Consider the following 23,439-nt stretch of genomic DNA (forward strand, 5'->3'; position numbering starts at 1 on the left):
GGTGCTGAGAAGTTGAAGCTTTGAGGCAATTTTCAGATATTTCACCAAAACCGACAATTGTGGGAAAGCCTTGCGACTCAGTAGTTTGGAGCAGAAAGGCATGGGTACCCATTTTAGATTCTGTAGAATGTGTACTTTCCAAAAATATATGGGTTTTGGGGGTAAACATATATTTCTGTGTTTTTACCCCACAAAAATGCAGTCAATGTGTTGATTTTTCATTAGCTGAAGTTACCCACGGGACTGTTTGTATGCGCTAACATCATTTTGGGGCCTCTAAATGCCAGATACTTTGGTAAACTTATGAACAATGGCCACCAAAATGTTCAGAGGAACCCTGGCAATCATATTTAGGGTGCTTTTTCTTAGTACGTAATGACACATGGGTGATATGGTGCTGGGAAGTTGAAGCTTTGAGGCAATTTTCAGATATTTCACCAAAACCGACAACTTTGGGAAAGCCTTGCGACTCAGTAGTTTGGAGCAGAAAGGCATGGGTACCCATTTTAGATTCAGTAGAATGTGTACTTTCCAAAAATATATGGGTTTGAGGGGTAAACATATATTTCTGTGTTTTTACCCCACAAAAATGCAGTCAATGTGTTGATTTTTCATTAGCTGAAGTTACCCACGGGACTGCTTGTATGCGCTAACTTCATTTTGGGGCCTCTAAATGCCAGATACTTTGGTAAACTTATGAACAATGACCACCAAAATGTTCAGAGGAACCCTGGCAATCATATTTAGGGTGCTTTTTCTTAGTACGTAATGATACATGGGCGATATGGTGCTGGGAAGTTGAAGCTTTGAGGAAATTTTCAGATATTTCACCAAAACCGACAATTGTGGGAAAGCCTTGCGACTCAGTAGTTTGGAGCAGAAAGGCATGGGTACCCATTTTAGATTCAGTAGAATGTGTACTTTCCAAAAATATATGGGTTTGGGGGGTAAACATATATTTCTGTGTTTTTACCCCACAAAAAATGCAGTCAATGTGTTGATTTCTCAGTAGCTGAAGTAAAGTCCTGAACAATTTGGATGTGCTAACTTCATATTGGTGTCTCTAAATGCCAGATACTTTGGTAAACCTATGCATAATGGGTATCAAATTGTTCAGTGGACCCCTGGCAATCATATTTCAGGTGCTTTTTCTTGGTACCTAATATAGTTTGGGATATGCGGAGCAGCAAAATAAAACCTTTGAAATGATTTTTCAGAATTTTGAATTTTTTGTTGAAAAACCGCTATGTTCAGACAAGCTTTTATGTTTGGTAGTTGGGAGTAGAGAGACATAGTTACCCATTTTGTAATCGGCAGAATGTGTACTTTTCAAAAATGTATGGTTTTCTGGGGTAAACCTACGGTTTCAGGATTTTTTGCCTTGGAATCTAAAGCATGCCGTTTTCTGCCTTAGTGCTTTCAAAATTCGGTAATATACTGCCGGGAGTTTTTGCTGTACAGAAATCCTAAATCTCCCTAAAACTATACATATCTGGTATTGGCACGTTCGAGAGACATAAGGCTTTCCAAATCAGTTGGATTTTCATCCGTAAAATGAAATATTTTTCTGGTATAAATTGATATACGATGAAAAATGGTAATTTTTCATTTTTTTTTGGTATTTAGCACTATAAATTTTTTTGCACAGGTGGAAATACATGAAAACTCAGGCAGATTTAGAAAGCTCAGTTTCTACCGAAAAAAACAATGTATAGTTTTCCTAGGTAAACTATAGGTTTCCCCTCAGAAAATGCCCCTAAAGTGAGAGAGCACAAAATGTTTCAAAAACGGCTGGCATTTCGCGTAACCAAAATGTGAAATTCTGCTGGCACTTAAAGGGTTAAATCAGTGTTTATTCAATGTTTGTAAACTCTCAGTTTATTTACTGTGTTAATAAAGCTGTAGCCTTTCATACCCATCTTGGAGTGCCATGTTTACTTTCCTGGGGTGAACAAGGAAATGGTAAATGGCAAGTGTTTAGTAGTGTGTTTGGATGGCCATTTGCTTTGACACTGCCCTGGTCGCATGAATTCTTGTTTCTCAAGACATCTGAGTGCTGCTACATATACTGTTTTACATTAGCGCCCATGAAGTTATCTAAGGTTTATGGAGTGCTTAGATATTTAGCCTATAATTTTCCCTATTATTTTTAAAAAGACAATAAACTTTTAAAACATGGATATATTTGAAAAAGGGCAATACATCTAAAATCAGGCATTTTTAAGCTTCTGCCATATACAGTCTGCTTGAAGAATAATTGTCATGCTATGTATGAAAAATGGTTTAAAATCACAAAGTCCTGTTTTTTATTTAAAAATAAAAGCAGAATAAAAGCAAGAGTTAGCAAAATATGACGAGGAAACAAAATGTGCTATATTTAAAAAAACACAGCACACAGCTCCTTCATCTGGTTGCTCAGAGATGTAGGATACTCACTTGTAGTTCTCTGTCACCACCTTCAGAGTGTGTGTCCAACTGCAGCCAAGAAATGTTTACCAGACTTGCAGTCAGTATAAAAACATTTAAACTGAAACCAAGAATTTAAGCAATTTATTTTGCTATTGAATTCATATAAAGACAGACAAATAACAGTGTCCTTGCATAATATATTTGATAACTTTTACAAAGTGTAAGAATTTACACTTTGGGGGACATAAAACTGCTCAAGTTTCCCAAAAAAAAAATATGATGTTGCACTAAATATACATAAACATTTGCTATGTAAAAGCTGGCAAAAGAATAAAACTTAGAAGGGGCTGCTAAAATTAGTAGGAAAGTCAGTACAAATGTTTTAAACTTGAATTGAAACTGGCAAAGTTAGCTAGCTATTTATATAAGAGGGTTAATTTACCAAAGCCCCAGATGCAAGTGCTATAACAATAATGGGCTCTGGACATTACTGCATTCTGCTGGTGCTAGGTACAGATTGCAGCACTGACGGGCACAAGGTACTAGGGATGCACCGAATCCAAGATTCGATTCGGGATTCTGCCAGGATTCAGCCTTTTTAAGCAGGATTCGGCCGAATCCTTCTGCCTGGCTGAACCGAATCCAGATCCTAATTTGCATATGTAAATAAGGGACGGGGAGGGAAATAACTTAACTTTTTGTCACAAAACAAGGAAGTAAAAAAAGTTTTCCCCTTCCTGCCCCTAATTTGCATATGCAAATTAGGGTTCAGATTCAGTTCGGTATTCGGCCGAATCTTTCGCAAAGGATTCGGGGGTTCGGCCGAATCCAAAAAAGTGGATTCGGTGCATCCCTACAAGGTACACCTGCCATTACTACCTGCCATAGGGCTGGATCATTGAATAATTTTGGGGTAATTAGAAACAGATATGTGTGCATGTTTGCATGCATATTTAGATGAATTTAAAATGAATGTGTATGTGAAAACTTTTACTTGTATAGTAAAAAGCTTGGGGAACATATATGCTTATATTTCTAAAAAAAAAAAAAGGTTACGAAGATGCAATACTAACGTCTTAATGTGTATCAGTGTACGAAATACCAATTTGAGCACTTATTGGCCTGCTACAATTATGAAAACATAATCAAATCATGACTTTCTGGCACCACTTAACATGACCATTGTTATGTGGGCATTTAAGCAATGTGAGTAATATTGCAACCTAAAATATAAATGGTAAAGATTCCCTAAACAATGTACAAGGAAATTAACACAGATGGAAAATACACCATTAAATAACTATTACATTTACACAAAGCAAGATAAAGTGATCACCACCTAACTATGTGTTAATACCCTATGATACTTTACTACTCTCTAGATTGCCCTCCCAAGATACTTTCTTGCAGATTCTCTGCTTGCTCTTTTCTCCCCATGCTGCATTGATCAGGCCACCTTCTCCTGTCATAGTTTGGCTTTAGGCTACTTGTACTTACTGTTCTTTGGTTGCACTGTCTAGATATAATTATTCTCTTTGACGAATGTCTCCTTAAGCTAAGAATTTGGGCGTGGTTGACCTGAATGTCTGTCTCTGTTTCCTAATAGTTTGTAAGTTCTTTTGTTCAGGGACCTCATCCCAAATGTGAAACACCTAAATGCTTAAGCATAGATTTATTTATTTTCACTAATTTTATAACAAATATACCCTTGTTTGTGTATATGCCATGTGACGCACTACGTACATTGGTGGCGCTATATAAATAAATACATACAGCATGCCATCAACATGTTTATATTATTTTATTGTAAAGCATTAGTGCTGTTATGAGGCTCAGGGCATGATACACTTGAGTCATGGAATTTAAATAGTTAACTAGGCCTGGAAATTAATGCATGGGCACAGGGAAACAATGGCTGTGTATCTTGAGAAAGGAAATCATTGCATTTCAGTATTTTTTTATCCTTGTTTTTCAGAATTAAAAAACAAGCTTTTAATAATGCGTAGGATGCAAAGAATTAACTGTACCGGTAGCTTTGCATCCCCCAGGGAAGACACATCTGCAAGGGACTGTTAAAATCTGCACCCATCCGTGCTTTACAAGTCCCCAACATCTCCCACACCAGCAGCCTAAAAGGGACATCCGCTGCCTAAAGGAGGAAAAACGGGCTCTCTAGCACACACAGAGCCGGAGAACAAAACGGGGCCTATCTCATCGACAGAAGCCAGGGACTCGAGTTGTAGAGGTACCCGGGACTGAGCTGGAGGCCTGAACTGCAGGGCAGACTGCTGGCCTGGTGACATGCGGCACCCCGGGGGAGACTGTGGGCTTAATTGGGCGGTGCCACAACTGGCAGCAGCTAACTGTGCTCCAGCGAATACAGTAGAAAAACTGTTTATTTTTATTTATTTATTTAAATTCCCCCCCCCCCGCCATACGTTTGTCTGGTTTGTTTTTGTGTTACTTTATGCGTACTACCTATGACAGACACACTCTGCTCGAAATCGGGAAGAGATGCACAATGCGCCAAATCTGCTGATAGAGATTCTGCGGAGTCTGGACTTGCTAACAGCACCGGAGCTCAGAACAAAGACCAGGACTGCGAGATGCTTCTGGCCGAGACGCAAGCGCTGCTCTCGTAAACAAAAGTGAGAAAAGCGCGCGAGCGTTAGCACCAGGCTAAGGGCTAACCCAGTCCGACCAGCGCTACCGTCAATCCTGTTTTCGAACATTCGCTCCTTGGACAACAAGATGGATCATCTGCGGCTCCAGCATTCAAGCCAGCGAGAATAAAGGACTGTTGCATCTTTATTTTAACGGAAACATGGCTAAACACAAACATCGCGGACTCGGCTATCCAGCTAGCCGAGCTAGCCGAGCTAGCCTGCTACCGAGCAGACAGAAACGCTGCATTGTCTGGCAAGATCTGAGGTGGCGGTTTGTGCATCTATATGCGACGCTGCTCACCACAAGTGGAGTTTTTAAGTTAAATGTTGGCCTTTCTATCTGCCGAGGGAATTTACTGCAGTACTAGTGGTAGCTGTGTACTTGCCGCCTATCTCAAATGTTAACCTGGCGCTAGGAGAGCTGTACGAGGCTATCAACAAGCTTCAAACAACACACCCGGGCTGATTTATCGTTGTTGCTGGCGATTTCAACCTCGCAAACCTGAAGTCAGTTCTTCCCAAATTCTTTCAACATGTGAACTTTGCTACAAGGGTGAGAGCACTGTTTGGACAAAGTCTACACGAACGTGCGCGGCGCCTACAAAGCCTTCATGCGCGCCCACATAGGTTCCTCCGACCACCGGACAGTGATGTTATCACCCACATACACATCACTGCTCAAACGCACAAAACCAGCCAGAAAAACCATCACAGTCTGGCGGAGTGGAGCTGTGGAAGCACTTCAGGACTGTTTTGAGTGCACAAACTGGAACATGTTTAGGGAGGCTGCTACCCACAACGGGTCCATCAACTTGTAGGAGTACACAGACTCTGTGACTGGCTACATCAACAAATGCATAGAGGATGTTACCGTCTCCAAAACTGTCACCATGAGAGCCAACGAAAAACCCTGGTTTACAGCAAAGGTTCATGCACGGCTAAGAGCGAGAGATGCCGCTTTCCGATCAGGGGACAGAGTTGCTCTTAAAATAGCCAAGGCCAACCTCTCTCGAACACTGAAGATTCAAAATCATTTTGACAACTCAAAAGACTTACGCAACTTATGGCAAGGCATTCAGGCTGTTACACAGTATAAGCCTGTGTGGAGCAGCAGCGACGAAGACGCCACACTCCCAGAGGGAACTGAACAAGTTCTACTCACGGTTTGACGCGCTAAACAAAGAGCCTCTGAGGAAAGCCACGCCTCCTCTCACCGACCAAGCCATCTGTCTATCCACGGCTGACGTGAGGCGAACCTTAACCAAGGTCAATCCATGAAAGGCTGCCGGACCAGACAACATTCCTGGTTGTGTGCTCAGAGACTGTGCTGATCAGCTGGCTGACGTCTTCACTGACATTTTCAACATATTGCTAAACCAAATGATCATCTCCACATGCTTCAAGTCCACCACCATCATTCCAGTGCTAAAGAATTCTTCAGTAACCTGCCTGAATGACTACCGCCCTGTTGCACTAACCCCGTCATCATAAAATGCTTTGAGAGACTTGTGATGGCACACATCAAGAGCACCCACCCCGCTCACTGGACCCACTACATATCGGCCAAACAGGTCAACTAAGGATGCCATATCTTCTGTACTCCACCTCTCACTAACTCATCTGGACAAGAAAGACAGTTATGTGAGAATGCTGTTTATAGACTTTAGCTCAGCATTCAATAACATCATTAGGGATGTAGCGAACTGCCGATTTGGTGTTCGCGAACGCCGTTCGCGAACACCGGCAAAAAATGCGAACGTTCGCGAACTTCGAACACCCGCTAAAATCGTTCGATTCGAACGATCGAAGGATTTTAATTGTTCGATCGAACGATTTTCATTCGAATCGAACGATCGAAGCATTCGATCGAATGCTTTTCATTCGATCTAATTCTTACAATCGTTCGAACGAATGGAAATCGTTCGATTTTTAGCGTTCGAAGGAATTCGAATGGTCGAATGGTCGAACGATTTGTATTCGAATCGAACGCGAACTCAAAATGCGAACGTCGCGCGACGTTCGCGAACATTCGGCGGGCGCGAACGGTCGAAGTTCGTGCGAACAAGTTCGCCGGCGAACAGTTCGCTACATCCCTAAACATCATCCCTCAACAGCTGAGTGGGAAACTAAGAGAGCTGGGATTAAGTACCTCTTTGTGCAATTGGGTCTTGGACATTCTGTCAGAGAGGCCTCAGTCTGTTCATATCGGCGACAACGTTTCCAGCACCATCAGATTGAGCACAGGAGCTCCTCAAGGATGTGTTCTCAGCCCATTGTTGTTGACACATGACTGCATAGCTAGACACAGCTCAAACCACATCATCAAGTTCGCCAATGATACAACTGTGGTGGGGCTCATCAGCCACAACGACGAGTCGGCATACCGAGATGAGGTTCAGCAGCTGGCAGTCTGGTGCAGTGAGAACAACCTGTCACTGAATGTGGATAAAACAAAAGAGATGATCGTTGACTTCAGGAGAACTCTCCCTGCTTACACACCACTCAACATCAACGGCTCCATGGTAGAGTCCACATCTCTGATGACCTCACCTGGACCACCAACACTGCCTCCATCACCAAAAAGGCTCTGCAGCGTCTTCACTTCCTAAGATGACTAAAACGGGCCAGCCTTCCGCCTCCCACCCTGACAGTGTTCTACAGGGGCACCATAGAGAGCATCCTGACGAGCTGCATCTCCATCTGGTATAGTAGTGCCAGCTCTGCTACCCGAAAAGTCTACAGCGGACTGTCAGAGCAGCTGGCAACATCATTGGAGTGGCTCTTCCATCACTGCAGGACATCTTCCACAATATTGCCAAAATCCGTCCCTTCCTTTCGCATGCTCTCATCCTATCCAGACTAGATTACTGTAACCTTCTACTAACTGGCCTCCCTAACTCCCATCTCTCCCCTCTACAGTCTGTATTAACACTGCTGCAAGAATTATCCTCCTCTCATCCAAAAGGGTACAGGCCCCTCCGCTGCTGAAGTCCTTATCATGGCTTCCTATAAAACAAAGAATAACTTATAAACTCCTCCTCATAACCTTCAACGCCCTTCATTCCTGTGCACCTAACTACATCTCATCTCTTGTCTCTCTATATGTTCCTGCCCGAAACCTCCGCTCCTTTCAGAGCAACCGCTTGGTTGTACCCCCCACTACTACTGCTGTTTCCCGTATCAAACCCTTCTCTCTTGCGGCTCCTTATATTTGGAATGCCATTCCTGAATCTCTCAGGAGAGAATCCTCCTTCAATGTTTTTAAAACAAAACTCAAAGACTACCTCTGGTAGCACCTGGATAACACCTGAACTGGCACTTATATAACAGTATAACAAACTGTAACCCACAGCACCTTAATACCCCTCTGAATTGTGTCTGTATGTTACCCTCCCATTTAGACTGTAAGCCCTACGGGGTAGGGTCCTGTAGCCTTTTGTTTCCTTGACACTGAGCACTTAATCTGCATTGTAATTATATTTTATATTTATGTGAATTGTATTCTAATAATGCACTTATTGTTACTTTTTATTCCAATGACCCTTTGTTTGTTACTACTAATTTATTGTTTTGCTGTACAGTGCTTTGCCCTAAAGGAGCGCTTTACAAATAAAAATATACATACATACAAGCGCTGTGTATTGCACTGGACTCCACACACCCCTCACACGGACTGTTCACGCTGCTCCCATCAGGCAGACGCTTTTGCAGTATTAAAGCCCGAACAACCAGGCTGCGTGAAAGCTTTTTTCCACAAGCTATCAGACTCAACTCACTGCCTGCCCTCCCACTACATTCCAGACACACCTGAACTATGCACTTAACTTTGTGAACTGTTAATTTATTTGCACAATTCTAAAGGTTTACACATGTATATATCCAATTTCTGCCAATATATTGCACATTTCATGTTTACATGTTTATTGCATATTTTGAAGTGCCTTTTTGTGATGTGTACTAGCTGGAGCCACGTCGTCTTGTCTCACTGTATATTCGTATACTGCTGAGATGACAATAACGTTTACTTTAGACTTTGACTTAAAAGACAGATGAATTGTAATATAATAAAAAAAAAGTATCAACTGATTACACTTTTTTTTAACTGGAGAAGAATATATAAGCTTTTACGGATTGAAGACATTCCATAATACATCTCAGTTCCTTAGTCTTCAGGATACCACACAGATGAGCAGCATTTTTGAAACATCTAGTTGCTTTAAACAAGGACATTTCTATTTCTTAATTGATGGAGTTAACTAGAAGTGGTAATGAGAGAATTGGTCTATGGACAGTCATCAATCATTACATCATTGACCTGTCAAAGTCTTTGCAAGGGTGTCCTGCTGGGACTACTTTTGACCCTAAAAGAGAAAAATGGTTAACTCATACTCATTAATTTGTCAGCCATTCCAATTATGCAAACAATCAGGTTGTAGAGATGTCCCCCAAACACTCAAAGCACTCAAACACTCAAAAAACTCACTCAGCATTTCCTTGGGGTATGTGCCATTGCAGACATTGTGATTGTGCTTGATGTGGCAGCAAATTTAACCATTTCTTCAAAGGGATCATAAATACTTTCAGACCTATGCTATCATCATAAATTGTTAATATTATTAATGCCACATTTTTGCCCTAAATACATACATTTATAGGTATTCAACTTTTGTATCTATAAATAATAATGTGGTCTGGGATTAATAGTACACATGTAATTTAAATAAATAATCCAAAACAATATTTTATTATGGAACAAAATAGCACTTTAATGACTTTCTTCTGATATTTTGAATATAAAATAGATAAACACCTTAAATTAAAATGACAAAACATATAAACAATTAACCTCAGTATGAAATAAATGGAATTGCATTAATAAAACTGACATATTATTATGACTAGAATCATAAACCTATAGAAATTATACCATACATTCAGAAATAAAAATACTGTAACTAGGGATGCACCGAATCCAGGATTCGGCTTTTTTAGCAGGATTCGGATTCGGCCGAATCCTTCTGCCAGGACGACCCGAATTTGAATCCTAATTTGCATATGCAAATTAGGGGTGGGGAGGGAAATCGTGTGACTTTTTGTCACAAAACAAGGAAGTTACAAGTTTTTCCCCTTCCCACCCCTAATTTGCATATGCAAATTAGGATTCGGTTCGTTATTCGGGCCGAATCTTTTGCAAAGGATTCGGGGGTTCGCTGAATCCAAAATAGTGGATTCGGTGCATCCCTAACTGTAACTCAAGCCCAGAACTGTAACCAAATATAAACTTAAATTGTTCCCTATGAGATTTTTGCCATTTTAAAGAAAAAATCATGGTTTTATATTTAATCAGTATGCAGTTATAACAGTTATATATTACTTTATTAGCACTCAGAGGGTTAAAACAACATAACATGTTGTGTATCTTAGAATAGCAGATATGATTATTATATCCTATCTATCCTGGGCTTTGGGATTATTGTGAAGTCATATTCCTTCTCTTCCATGGATGAATGCTAATTAACTAGCAAATAATACAACAAGCTGTCTTGCAAGACTTCTTCTTTTGTATAACTCTAGCTTTCTTTTTTATTTATAACTCTCAGCCAAACTGAATACTTCTGGATTTATATTTTAACTAGGAGCCAGATAACTGCTTTAAAGCATTATCCTGCAGACTTGTGGGATGCTGTTCATGTATAATTAAGTAAAGAGGCCATACTTGCGCATCTGAATCAAATTTGCTTACATTCTGTTGAAGAATTGTTTTCTATGGTAGAGATGTAGTTTGCTCAATTTGGATATCCATACAGAAGCAACTGCCAGGTAAGTGAATGAAAACCCCTTTTTAAATTCTACAGTACTTATACCAAACCTTGAAATAAATGCCTGTCCTATGTGATGAGTTTTTGATGTTTGATGAACTGCATTGTTAAGACTTTTTCAGTAATAATGTTTTAGGGCAAATAATAAGTAAAATAATCTACAGTCATTATTTTATCTTTTTTAGTACAGTTGTGAGACCTCATTTATAAATTTATGTACGCAACCCAATGGGACTTAACCCCCTACCCAAATAGTTCAAATACACTCAATAAGAATGAAACATATTAGTTCAATAAAAGGCAATATTTATTAAACACTAAGCCAAAATACTCCAGTTAAAACCAATTAAAATAATAAGCAGCGCTGCATATGGAGAACGGGATCCCTTAATACAAGTATGGTCTATGCACTAGTGCCAAGTACATGTCTAAATATATGCGTAGTAAATTGCTGCCCAATGGGGGGTATAACGATACACTGAGCACGGCAGTGTAATGGTGAAATGAAGGTCCCAATGTTCAAATTAGATGTGTAGCCTTCCAATATCCGATATTAGTATCCAGAACAAGTTGCTGCAAGTGCACAGTAATGCTAACGTGTCCTGGAGTCTGAGGAATCAAACGGATGGCCGTATGGACCTTTAAGACCACTCTCTGCAGGAACGTATAGTGTCATAACAGGGCTATTAATAAAAGAACGGGAGTGCGCCCAACATGATCAAGAAATGCACGGGGGGCCCACCCATGTAAAGTGGAGTTGGTCGTAATTAGATATAGATCAGCGGGAGGGGCGGAAATGCCGTCGTCCAAAGTGATATCTCTGTGACATACTCACGTCCCCCATGATACGCCGCCTCAGCGTGGCGACCTAGTTACCGACCAGTGCAGTCCAATATACACTCGCAAGTGAATCCGTGTGATAGGCGTCCCCAAAAGCGGCTCCGTTTGTTCGCAGCATAAGTGGCTGTCTCGCATAAAGAACCTCCAAGCAGGGAGCTCCGTAATCGCAGCACGCGCTGCACCTCGAAAGCCTCTTGACAAAGCCACGTTGGTGGGGGCCCCTCCCGCTGATCTATATCTAATTACGACCAACTCCACTTTACATGGGTGGGCCCCCCGTGCATTTCTTGATCATGTTGGGCGCACTCCCGTTCTTTTATTAATAGCCCACTATACGTTCCTGTGGAGAGTGATCTTAAAGGCGTATTGTCCATACGGCCATCCGTTCGATTCCTCAGACTCCAGGACACGTTAGCATTACTGTGCACTTGCAGCAACTTGTTCTGGATACTAATATCGGATATTGGAAGGTTACACATCTAATTTGAACATTGGGACCTTCATTTCACCATTACACTGCCATGCTCAGTGTATCGTTATACGCCCCATTGGGCAGCAATTTACTACGCATATATTTAGACATGTACTTGGCACTAGTGCATAGACCATACTTGTATTAAGGGATCCCGTTCTCCATATGCAGCGCTGCTTATTATTTTAATTGGTTTTAACTGGAGTATTTTGGCTTAGTGTTTAATAAATATTGCCTTTTATTGTACTAATATGTTTCATTCTTATTGAGTGTATTTGAACTATTTGGGCAGGGGGTTAAGTCCCATTGGGTTGCGTACATAAATTTACATTTTTGGTTTGTGGACACCCCGGCCCTTTTGGTCCTTATACATAATTGTATTTACGGTCCATCAGCAACCTTCTCTCACTTTATTCCATTGTTGTAGAGACCTCATTTATTTCAAAGGCTTTGCAAGTCTTTTTCACAGATTGTGTCATATTTCTCACTCTTTAAAACACATTTCCACAGTACATTTTGCATTATAAGAATCTGTGGCATTATCTGTGCTATCCTTTGTTTGAATGAGAAAAACTAGATAGAAAAAACAAACCACCAGAGGGTAGTTAGTCTGCAGTTTCTGGTTTCAAAAAATCCCAGCACAACGTGTTATGATTCTGCACCCAGATCCTTACCTGATGTCCTCATGGTCTCTGCCCGGACCCCATCAATCTATTATCCTTCATACGAGAACAGACTGCTGGTCAGCAGTTGAACTGATCTTAGTTTGGGGGTGTACTATTCCACAGCCAGCACAGCATATAACAGTTATGTTCCTTACAGCACTGATCCAACAACACTTTACCCCACCTTGGTGAGTAACAGTAATTTTTCTGTCAATATTTTATGGTGTTTCACATTTCCTTTTTATTTGCTGTATATAAAAACCTTTAACAACTAAAAGCTGTTTCTCAGCTTTTCAATATTTGTATCTAATCTAAAGTTGACTTAAAATCCCAAACTAATATTCTTTATATGCTATATTATGTTTCTTTTGATTTATTGCTAAAAATGCTCTTGATTGTACAATAATATATTCTATACTGTGAATTGTGGTTATTTTTTAGGCCTTTCTGTATGGAAAAGGTTTAAGAACTCAAACATTTTCAGGATGTTATTCAACAGCATTGTTTTTTTTTTAATTATATTATCTGTATATTGCTATTGCATTTAATAGCATTAATATGTGAACGATTTTTCCCCTGGGCAGACTCCACAATATGAAATGAAAGTTAGCGCCAGCTCTTTGCACCCAGGGATAGCTCAACCTGGTGCTTGCTATCCATATGAGCACTCCTTGGGGCAGTATCAGTATGACAGGTAACATTACTTTTGATCTTCAAGAATAACTAATGTTCTGTGTGTGAGGCTGCTGCAGACATCAAACTATTCAATTTCCAAGCGACTAATATTATATCTGAAGAATCCCAAAGTAAGTACACAAATTGCTCTTACTCAAATTAACCTACTGAGTTCCATTCAGTTTTAGAAAATAAAATCAGAACTTTTTTTTTTATGCTGAGCAGCAACATTGAATGAACATGGTAACATTCTGCGTTTTACCCCCTTATTAGGGATGGGCGAATTTGGCCCGCTTCACTGACGCTCATTAAAGTTTTTTGACGCTCGTCTTTTTTTTGTTGCATGATGCCATACAAGTCTATGGGCGTCATTTCCGCGGCAAAACAAGGTGAAAAAATTCGCCCATCCATACCCCTTATCTCAAAAGCTAATAAAAATATTTTAGGGTGGTGGGGCTGAATTTGTGTAGCCTGAGACACAATTGAAAATCAAATTGATAATACATAGATGTGATTAAATTTAATATATATAAGTATTTATTAAATATATATAAGTATTTATTGTTAGAGACAGCTCAAGATTCATACATTATTTAATATGTATATGTTTTATTTTTGTACAGGTAGAATATAATCTTTCTTAGCAATGAGCCTTTTTATAAATTATGTCAAAACTGAAAACTATATAATCCTCCATAGCATAAAATGTGAGCCATATCTAGAAAACAGATAACTTAAGATGAAATTGATGAAAGAAAGGATGAGAAGCAAGATGATTATAATTTAGGATGTGAAGATAATGGTAAACCCTCAATAAATAAGCAACAACAATTCAACAGTGCAGTACAGTTAATAGCTAATAAGAATTACATTGTGTGAAAAATATAGCTACAATTGGCAGAGAATATAACTGTGATAACTGATTGGATAACCTACAGTGTTATAGAACAGCAAAAAAAACAGTAAATTGCCAAACTTGCATGACCTGTGGATATATCATATTTTTAGTATACCTTTATTTTATTTGTTGGATTTTTACAACTGAATGCTATTCATTGGTTAATTCATTCATTGGTTAATTTAATACTAATGAACAAGGGTAGGATATTACTATCATTCTGCCTTTGGGCAGTGCTGGAATTGGGAAGGGATGCACAGGGATGCCACCCCTCCACTTCTTTATTTTTGTGAAATAGCATTCCCTCAGGACGCTTGCAAGAGTTTTTATTCCTGAACTTTTTTATTTCTTATTTCCTCAAACTTCTGCATGCAAAGGTTAAAGGAGAGGTTAAAAAGCATAAGTTAAAAGAGCACGTAGAAGATAAAAGGAGAGGAAAGATTGCAGGGAGAAAAGTAGCATATAGATGGGGAAGTGTTATACAGATTCATCTGGGGGAATCAGAGAGGGTTATAGTGAACAGCAAAAAAGAAGTAAATAGGGGGAATAAATAAAGAAAATAAATGTAGAAAACAGTAGCAGATTGAGGAATGGCGAGAGAATGATATATATTGAAAATATATGGGTGATATAGAATATAATAGCGGTAAGCTCATTTGATGCATCTAAACTTAGCACATACTGTTTATATATTTGTATAATTGATTTAGAGTATGATATATGGGTGTTCTGTCCTCCCTACGTATTACCTTGGGCAGTGTGTAGTTTGACATGCAGCTGAACCTCCCCACAATCAATAAAGAGACTGAGCGAGGAGTCTGTAGATTTTACTGGATAGGCAAGGGGAATAGGTGAAACTGTAACAAATAACAGAACATGCAATAAGTATGTTTGCAATGACCAGTACAACATAAACATGTATAGTACAGAACTGCAACACATTAACTGGCACAAAATGTATATGCAACAATGTCTGTGGGGGTGCTGGCAGCTGTAAAGGTAAATTAATGCAGCTTTAAGTCCATTTCCTTACCAGTGATGCTACCATGAAGTGAGAATTAAAACTGTGTGCTTCTTCCACAGCATGGACTGCAAAATTGAGTCTTAGCTCACACAAGGCACTGTGTTGGGTCACTTGTTGGGCGTATGGTAGCCAAATTAGTTCAAATGTAATCCTGTAACTTGCCTTATGGAGTTGCTGGCTAGATACCTGAAATGATCAGCATAGGGAGTTCACCACTAGTGAGCAATGAAATACAACAACATGATGACTGTTTATGCTAGAGACTTGACACTCCCCGTCTCACCACTTGATTCCTCAGGAGATAACAGTAAAGTTAGTTCAGAATCTGGCCTGAGGAACAATTTTGTTTCTCCTTGTTTGGATATGTTTTTGTGACAAGACCTAAAGGCTATTCATTTCTCTGTGACTGACAGTCTTTCACAATAACAACATCACCGGATTTGAGGTTGGGCTTTGCAGTTTGCCATTTGTTTTGTGGTTGCAAAGAGGAGATGTATTGCTTTCTCCATCTGTCCCAGAAGGTGTTTGCAAGACACTCTACTTGTCTCCACTGTCAGCTTGTATAAGTCTTTAGTGATAAATTTCCCAGAGCACTCAAAGTCACAGTTTTCTGAGTAAGCAGAGTGGCAGGAGTAAGCAAGAAGGGGTCTTCTGGGTCGTTTGAGACAGGAATAAGGGGTCTAGCATTTATGATAGTTGAGACTTCGGCCATGAAAGTGGTTAAAAACTCACGGGTGAGCATTGCAGTTCCCACTCGCAAGAAGATGGAATTGAGGATCCTTCAGGCTATGCCAATCATTCTTTCCCAGGCTCCTTCCATGTAATATGAGTGAGGTGGGTTGAATGTAACAGTTAGGTATCTCTCCACATCCTTGAAATTAATGTTTGAGGGAATTTGTAATTCTTTGGTTGCCCCAACAAAGTTAATGCCTCTGTCAGAGCAGATGTGTTTCACAGGACCTTGTATTGCAATGAAGTGCACGAGGGCATTTATGAAACTTGAAGTGTCCATTGACTCAATGACCTCTATATGGACAGCTCTGCCCAAATTCGACCATCACTACTGTTGGCATGACTTCCCTTAGCAAGTTATCTGGAGACAGACCAAGGCCAAACACATCTAGACCAACATTGGTGAAAGGTCAGAGATTGTCGGCTGGAAGATCGGCCATGTTTTGTGTTTGTAACTTCCCACAGAGTTTATGGCAAAGAGTGATGTTTTTCTTCAGATTTTAATTTTGCACCTTTAAGACGCCCTCCTACTCTCAATAGGCCAGTTTTGTCAAGGAATGGGTCAAGCTTCCTCAAAGTCTTTAGGCATGGGTTTGTCCACTGTTATGCAACTGATCTCTCTAGAATAGACTTCATATTGCATAGTGTGGATGATGACATTTTTGAATTGCTGAAGTTCTGTCACTGTGTAGACATTTTTACATTGATGCCATCCTTTGCAGGTACTTACATTTGTAGATGACGTATGTTTGAAGGACTGAGCTATGTTGGTTAGGTAGGTGATAGCTTGGATAAGTGATTTTCCAAGTTGAGAATCTATTAAATCTGCTGGATTTAAGTTGGTTGTCAGTGGTCATTGTATGGCATGTAGACACTTGTGGACAGATTTCAGCATCTGAATCTTGCATTCACTAGCTCAAATGAGAACTCTGTTGTTGACATAAACATTAAACTTTCTGGTTTCATTGTAAATGTAGCCCAGAACTACCTTGCTGTTTGTGTAGAATACAGTCTCTTTTTGCTCTATGCCTGTTGTGATGAGCTCAGCTAGCTCTACAGCTAGAAAAGCAACAAAGAGTTCCAGTCTGTGTATAGTGTGTTCAGGAATTGGTGTCAGTTTTTCCTTACCCATAACAAACACAATGTGGCATTGTCCATAGATATCCACAGTTTTAAGGTATGCAACAGCAGCTATGGCTTTGACAGAAGCATCAGAGAACACACAAAGTTTTTGACTTTGTACTACTGTGGAAGGTATGAATCAAATGAATAAGGCATTCGATCTAATTTGATTCAAAGTTTTTCCTAAAAAAATTAAATTTTTCAAGTCCACCAATTGACTCCAAATAGGTTCTAGGAGGTCCCCCATAGGCTAAAACAGCAATTCGGCAGATTTTAGATGGCGAATGGTCGAAGTCGAATTTTTAAAGAGACAGTACATGATAAATTGCGATAATCGAATTTTCAAATTTTTTTCAAATTCAAATCTAATTTAGACTATTCCCTAGCCGAAGTACACAAAAATAGCTCGAATTTTTTTTTCATTAGAAAATTCACCTTGACCCTTGATAAATCTGCCCCTCAGAGTCATTAATTAGCTTTGTATATGATTGTTAGACTCCAATGTCTCCTCCTAGCTGTAATCTTGCACCGGTTTTAGCAGTCTCTTTATAATGTGCTTAGCTATAGTTCAACTACTACATAATAGGTTTAGCCAGAGATGTGGGACTAATCTATGGTTGCCACCTGTCCAGATTTCACCCGGACATCCCGGTTTTTGGAAGGGCTGCCCGAGTGAAAAGTCTGGATTTCCAAATTAGGAAATCCAAACAGGACACTGAAGTATAATGACAATCGCTGATTGCTACATAATCAGTCCCCCCCCTGATGTCTCCTGCACTGCCCCCTACATCACAAGCCCACCCCATGTCCATTTTTGCTGAAAAAAAAGGTGGCAACCGTGGACTGGAAATATGCCACATATTCTGTATAGTATAATGAGTGGGTCTAATGAGATGTCTCTAGTTAGCTGTAGTTCAACTACTGCATAACAGTTTTAGAAACAGATGTGGGACTGATCATGTGCACACATATTCTGTATAGTATGATGTGTAGGTCTTATAAGCAGCCACTCATAATACATATATAATATTTTCCTTAATGTGAGTTCATATTTTTGCAACAAGACTGTGCTGCTGAACTCCATCTGCCAGTGGGTCACTCAGCTGCTTTACTGAGCCACATATACCAGATTAATCCAACGGGAAACATTCACACATGGGTAGTCTCTGTTCACTCACAAACTGTTACACTGCTTTTGTCAATGCTGCCATAGTGATGAAATTGAAGTTATGTAGTAGTTAAACTACAGCTACTACTATGTGACTAAGAAACTGCTTATAAGGCCCACACATCATACTATATAGACTGTGTTTGTATCCCCAGTGTCTGGAGTGGCTGACTAAAGGTCATACACTGGCCAATAAAAGCTGCCAAAAGACCAAGTGGTCCCTAGGGCCCACAAACGGATCAGACGAACATCACCCAGTGTCCATACTGGGGCAAGATCTGCTCGTGTGGCAACCTCTCCACTCCAGACAATGGGGACACACAGTCTGATTAGTATGAGTAGGATTATAAGCAGTTTCTTGGCAGTTTCCATTTCATCACTATGGCAGCTTTGTCAAAAGCAGTGTAATAGTTTATGAGTGAGCAGAGACTATCATGAGTGATGTTTTCCCATATGGATTAATCTGGTAAAACAGCTGAATGACCAACTGGCGGATGGAGTTCAGCAGCACAGTCTTGTTGAAAAATTCTGAACTCACTCGAAGTAAAATACAGTTTTTCTAATTATATTATTGTATGACATGCACCTGGATTGCTGCTGTACAAGGAACTCCGCAGTTCAGATTTGACCGTATTAATTATACAATGTCCCTAATTAGTGATGGACAAATCTGTGCCTTGAAATTCTCATAACAGTATAAATTTGCAAAATGCAATGGGCGTCAAAATAATTCTGCCCTGTGTCAATTTTGACGTGAGCTACTACGTGCAACTATTTGGTCCAAATGCATTAAAGTCAATGGGCATCTGAACAATTTTAATGTGTGTGTCAATTTTACTAGCGACAATTTTTCATTTTGATGCAGCGGAATTTTTGACTGCAGATTTTTTGCCGCCACATTAATTTGCTTGCGATGAAATGTGGTAGTTCTAAGCGAATTTGTGTCTGGAGAATTTATTGGCCCATCACTAACCCTAATCACCAAGGCTACACATTGTACTACATAGACTTTAGGGATCATTTATGACTACAGTTACCTTTTTTTTTACCACAATGCAGATGAGATGTCTGACACAGACAGAGATGTCTTTCAGGCCCCTAAAATGTCAAGTGGTTGACTTGTTTTACCAATATTTATTGAAATTGGATATGAATTAGGGCCTTATGGGGCCCCTATACCTCTTGGCCCACCCTGCAGCCGCAGGGTCTACTTCCTCTGTATTTACCCCCTGCTTCTGGTACATTTATTACAACATGGCAGGTAGGTGTGGCCTGCCCCATTATTGCTCTCAGCTTAGACAGGAAAAGGGAAAGAGGAACAGGAGTAAATCATAAGACAATGGCAAAACAGCAATGCCCTTAACCAAAATGGCCACACAAGCAGGTTACTACAATAAGAATAGCTATATCACCTAAAATGATCATATTTATGTTTTGCATACTTTTCTGTAACTACAATCATTTTATGTGCAGCATTATATTTCTCATCCATTTGTAAGAACTTCCAATTATGAACCTGTAGTGTTTAACAGCAGCCCTTTTAGGAAATGTTTGTTTATGTTTATTACTATGCAGCACAGGGGACATTAGAGGGCGCCCACTATGCCTTAGGGATGATGCAGCCATGTGGAGCATAGCTGGCAACTTCTCATCTTGTTTGTTATATGGCAATAAGCTTTGGTTCAGCAATGTGACTGACAGTATTGCTTCACAGAATGGATATTTTATCTGTTTAGTGAAACTGAGCTGTCATTTTGTGGAAAGAATTAATCTGTTATTTAAAATCTTGCTTTTTGTCACAAATATCTATTCAAATCTAGCTTGACATGCACTCATTAGTTACACTATTATATATTATGTCCAAGGTTTTTTTTTACATAATTCATTCTGTAAGTAACTTTGCACATAAGTGCGTCCATTACATGGAGGTTTTACATTTGTGCGACAGATTGCTTGTTAAAATGTACAGAATGGAGTTTGTGATATAAGGACACCCTTTTCTGCATTAACCAGATTTTGTTCTCATTCTTTAAGAGAAATAAGTCTTTTGTATATTTTTTTATCTGTGTATGGTCACAAATACTTGTATTCATTCTGTGTATTAGGGATAGTTTTGTATACAGAATGTATTTGGGACAAACGGCACCCCATATTTAAGCAGTCATTCACATAGAAGTCTTTTTCTACTAATTGCCTGACAGCTGACCCATACTCTATCTTACTTTGAGCGGAGCATCTGAGCCCGTATATCACAACTGCAGGAGAAGGACTGTTGCTAAAGATGCACCCTCATGCTGTCCTCTGTGATGTCCTTGGAAGGATTGTTGTATCTGAACCAGAAAAATCTCTCTAACAAGAAAACAATGAAACATTTGTTGAATGTCAGCAATAAAGGCAATATAGTATTTGTGGAAATGAGGGAGTACTCCCAGAAGTTTGTTATTGAGGTCAGGGCCTATTAGGAGAACATCATTTAGGGAGACATCTTTGAATTTGGTGCTGGGATCAAAGACCATTTGAGTCTTTGAGGGTGGAGCTATCTCTGCATGGCTATTCTCAAATATTTTCCCCATGAAAGAAAATAAGTGATCTCTCATCTCTGATTTTCTTTGAAAGTTTCTTCTGAGAGAAGAGAAATCTTTAAGGATTTCCTCTCTGTTGTTAGGCATGCATTGCTTCTGAGGCCTGAATTGTAGAGGAGCGACCCAACTGTTTGAATGAATTTTTAATTAGTTCTTGTTCCATCCAAATGGATGGCACTTGGTTATCCTCTTTTGTTCTCTGGAACACTGTGCATCCTAAATGATCTTGATCACTCTCACAAGTGACGTTGTTGTCAGAAGTGTTTAGGGGGATGTGTACCAGGCTGTAAGGGTTTTCCTTTATGAGGAATTGGTTGTGGCATGGTGAAAAAATGGAGAGGTGTCCATTTTCTAGTGTGTTTGTCAGCATGCTGTTTACGCAGGCTGGTTTGTGTACACTTCCAAGGCAAGCATATCTTATTATGACCCATCCAAGGTCTAGCTTCTGGGCATAAGGTGCGTAGTGAGGGTCATTTATCTGGTCTCTTGCTTTGTGGACCTGTAGGATATCCCTTCCTAGGAGAAGCATTATCTGAGCCTGAGGCCAATGGACATTATGGTTCAGTCATGCTCCATCCAACTTCTTTTGGCTGTAGATTCAGGTGTCTGTGCACCACCACAAACTTGCCCAATTTTAAATGTAAGAATCAAACAGCTGTAAGGCAGTGTTAAGTAAACTGCAAGGCATTATGGGATTAAATACCTTCATACAAGGAACCTCCCCCATTCACCTCTTAAAGTGACAGTGTCAAGTGAATACAATAGGATAGTACAAAATTCAAATAATATATCAAAAAAATATCACATTGATAAAATTGATGAAAGTTAGTCCATTGGAGTTCATTCACGAATGTGTAGTCCATGCTTTATTGTGTGTCCTTATAGTCCATATTAGGGAAATTGCATCATTGCCTATCCCTAATGCATAAAGTTCAATATCGAAAGTACTGCCAAAGTTAGCCTACTTAGGGCTGCAAAAAAACATGTAGACCGAATAGTCAATATTCTAAATTGCCAGCCAATTTAGTATATGTGTGCGTGCCTCAGTGTGTGTGTGTGTATGTGTGCGTGCCTCAGTGTGTGTGTGTGTGCGTGCGTGCATGCGTGCGTGTGCCTCAGTGTGTGTGTCTGCCTCAGTGTGTGTGCCTCAGGGGGAATCCAAAGAAAAGAGGGGCACCAGCTGAGGAATAAGAAGAGGTTGAGGAATATATAAAAAGTAAAGTAATGGTGGAAGAAAGAAAATACAAACAAGACAAATAGAGGAGCAGGAGCAAGAAAAAGATAAAAAATAAAAAATAAAAGAAAATAAAAGAAAAGCAGAACAAAAATATAAGGTTAGTAGTTGCTGCTTTTACATACTACATGTTTATATGCACGTATAATGTAGTTCTTTGCCCTGGGTGACTTCTGTTCATAGCAGTGTGCTTGATGATGATCTATTCAGCGTCAGTGAATGCTATGATAGATGTAAAAAAAAAAAAAAATTTGTTCCTGTTTTCAGTTCTCTTTACTGGGGGAACCTAAAAAAAATATATCACAAATGGGCGTGGCTTATAATTATGGGCGTGGTCTATAATTGTTTGCGCCGCAATACGCGCGCCAAATATACCATCCCTTCACTTTTTTAGACCCAATTCAAGCAGGGAGGGAGGGAGAGAGAGAGGGGGAGAGGGAGAGAGAGAGAGAGAGAGAGAGAGAGTGTGTGTGTGTGTATACACAAACACACACATAGATATTTACATCACATATCTACAGTATTTACATACGTGACTACCAAACAGCTCCATCTGTGACTGTTCAAAGGTACATGTTTTAGAAGTTATGTTTATATTTAATATATTATTTGCAGATTATTTTTAGGGAATGATTAAAGCAACGCTTAAATGCCTTTATGGTTTTTTTTGAGGCTAGAAGCATATTAAGGTGACCTGCTGTTGGATGGCTTTTTCCTCCTATTTATTAAAGGTCAACTGACTTTGGATTATCCATGCAGCTCAAGTGTGCCTACAATCTGTCATACAGACCAGATATGTATTGCAAATCTAGCAAAATATAATCTTTAGGAATCATATTCTGAATACTGTTTTGATTAAAAACAGAAGCTGGGATTGATTCAGAACTAATGAGCCAAGATGTTGTTGCAGGAGAAAGATTACATTAACCATTTCTGCACTGACTACCTGGAAATCTTCCCATTTAAATTATGAATACAACTTTTTTTTATTAGCAGTGGCATGAGGTAGTTTGCAAATGACAATTGCAATGTTATGCAAAAGGAGTAATTTGTCATTCTCATAAACAGTATATTTGGGTGGTTATTTACTAAACCTTGATTTTTTTTTTATGGCTGAGATTTTTTTGGGTAAA

This window comes from Xenopus laevis, chromosome 4L (assembly GCF_017654675.1).
Source record: "Xenopus laevis strain J_2021 chromosome 4L, Xenopus_laevis_v10.1, whole genome shotgun sequence".
Lineage (NCBI taxonomy): Eukaryota > Metazoa > Chordata > Amphibia > Anura > Pipidae > Xenopus > Xenopus laevis.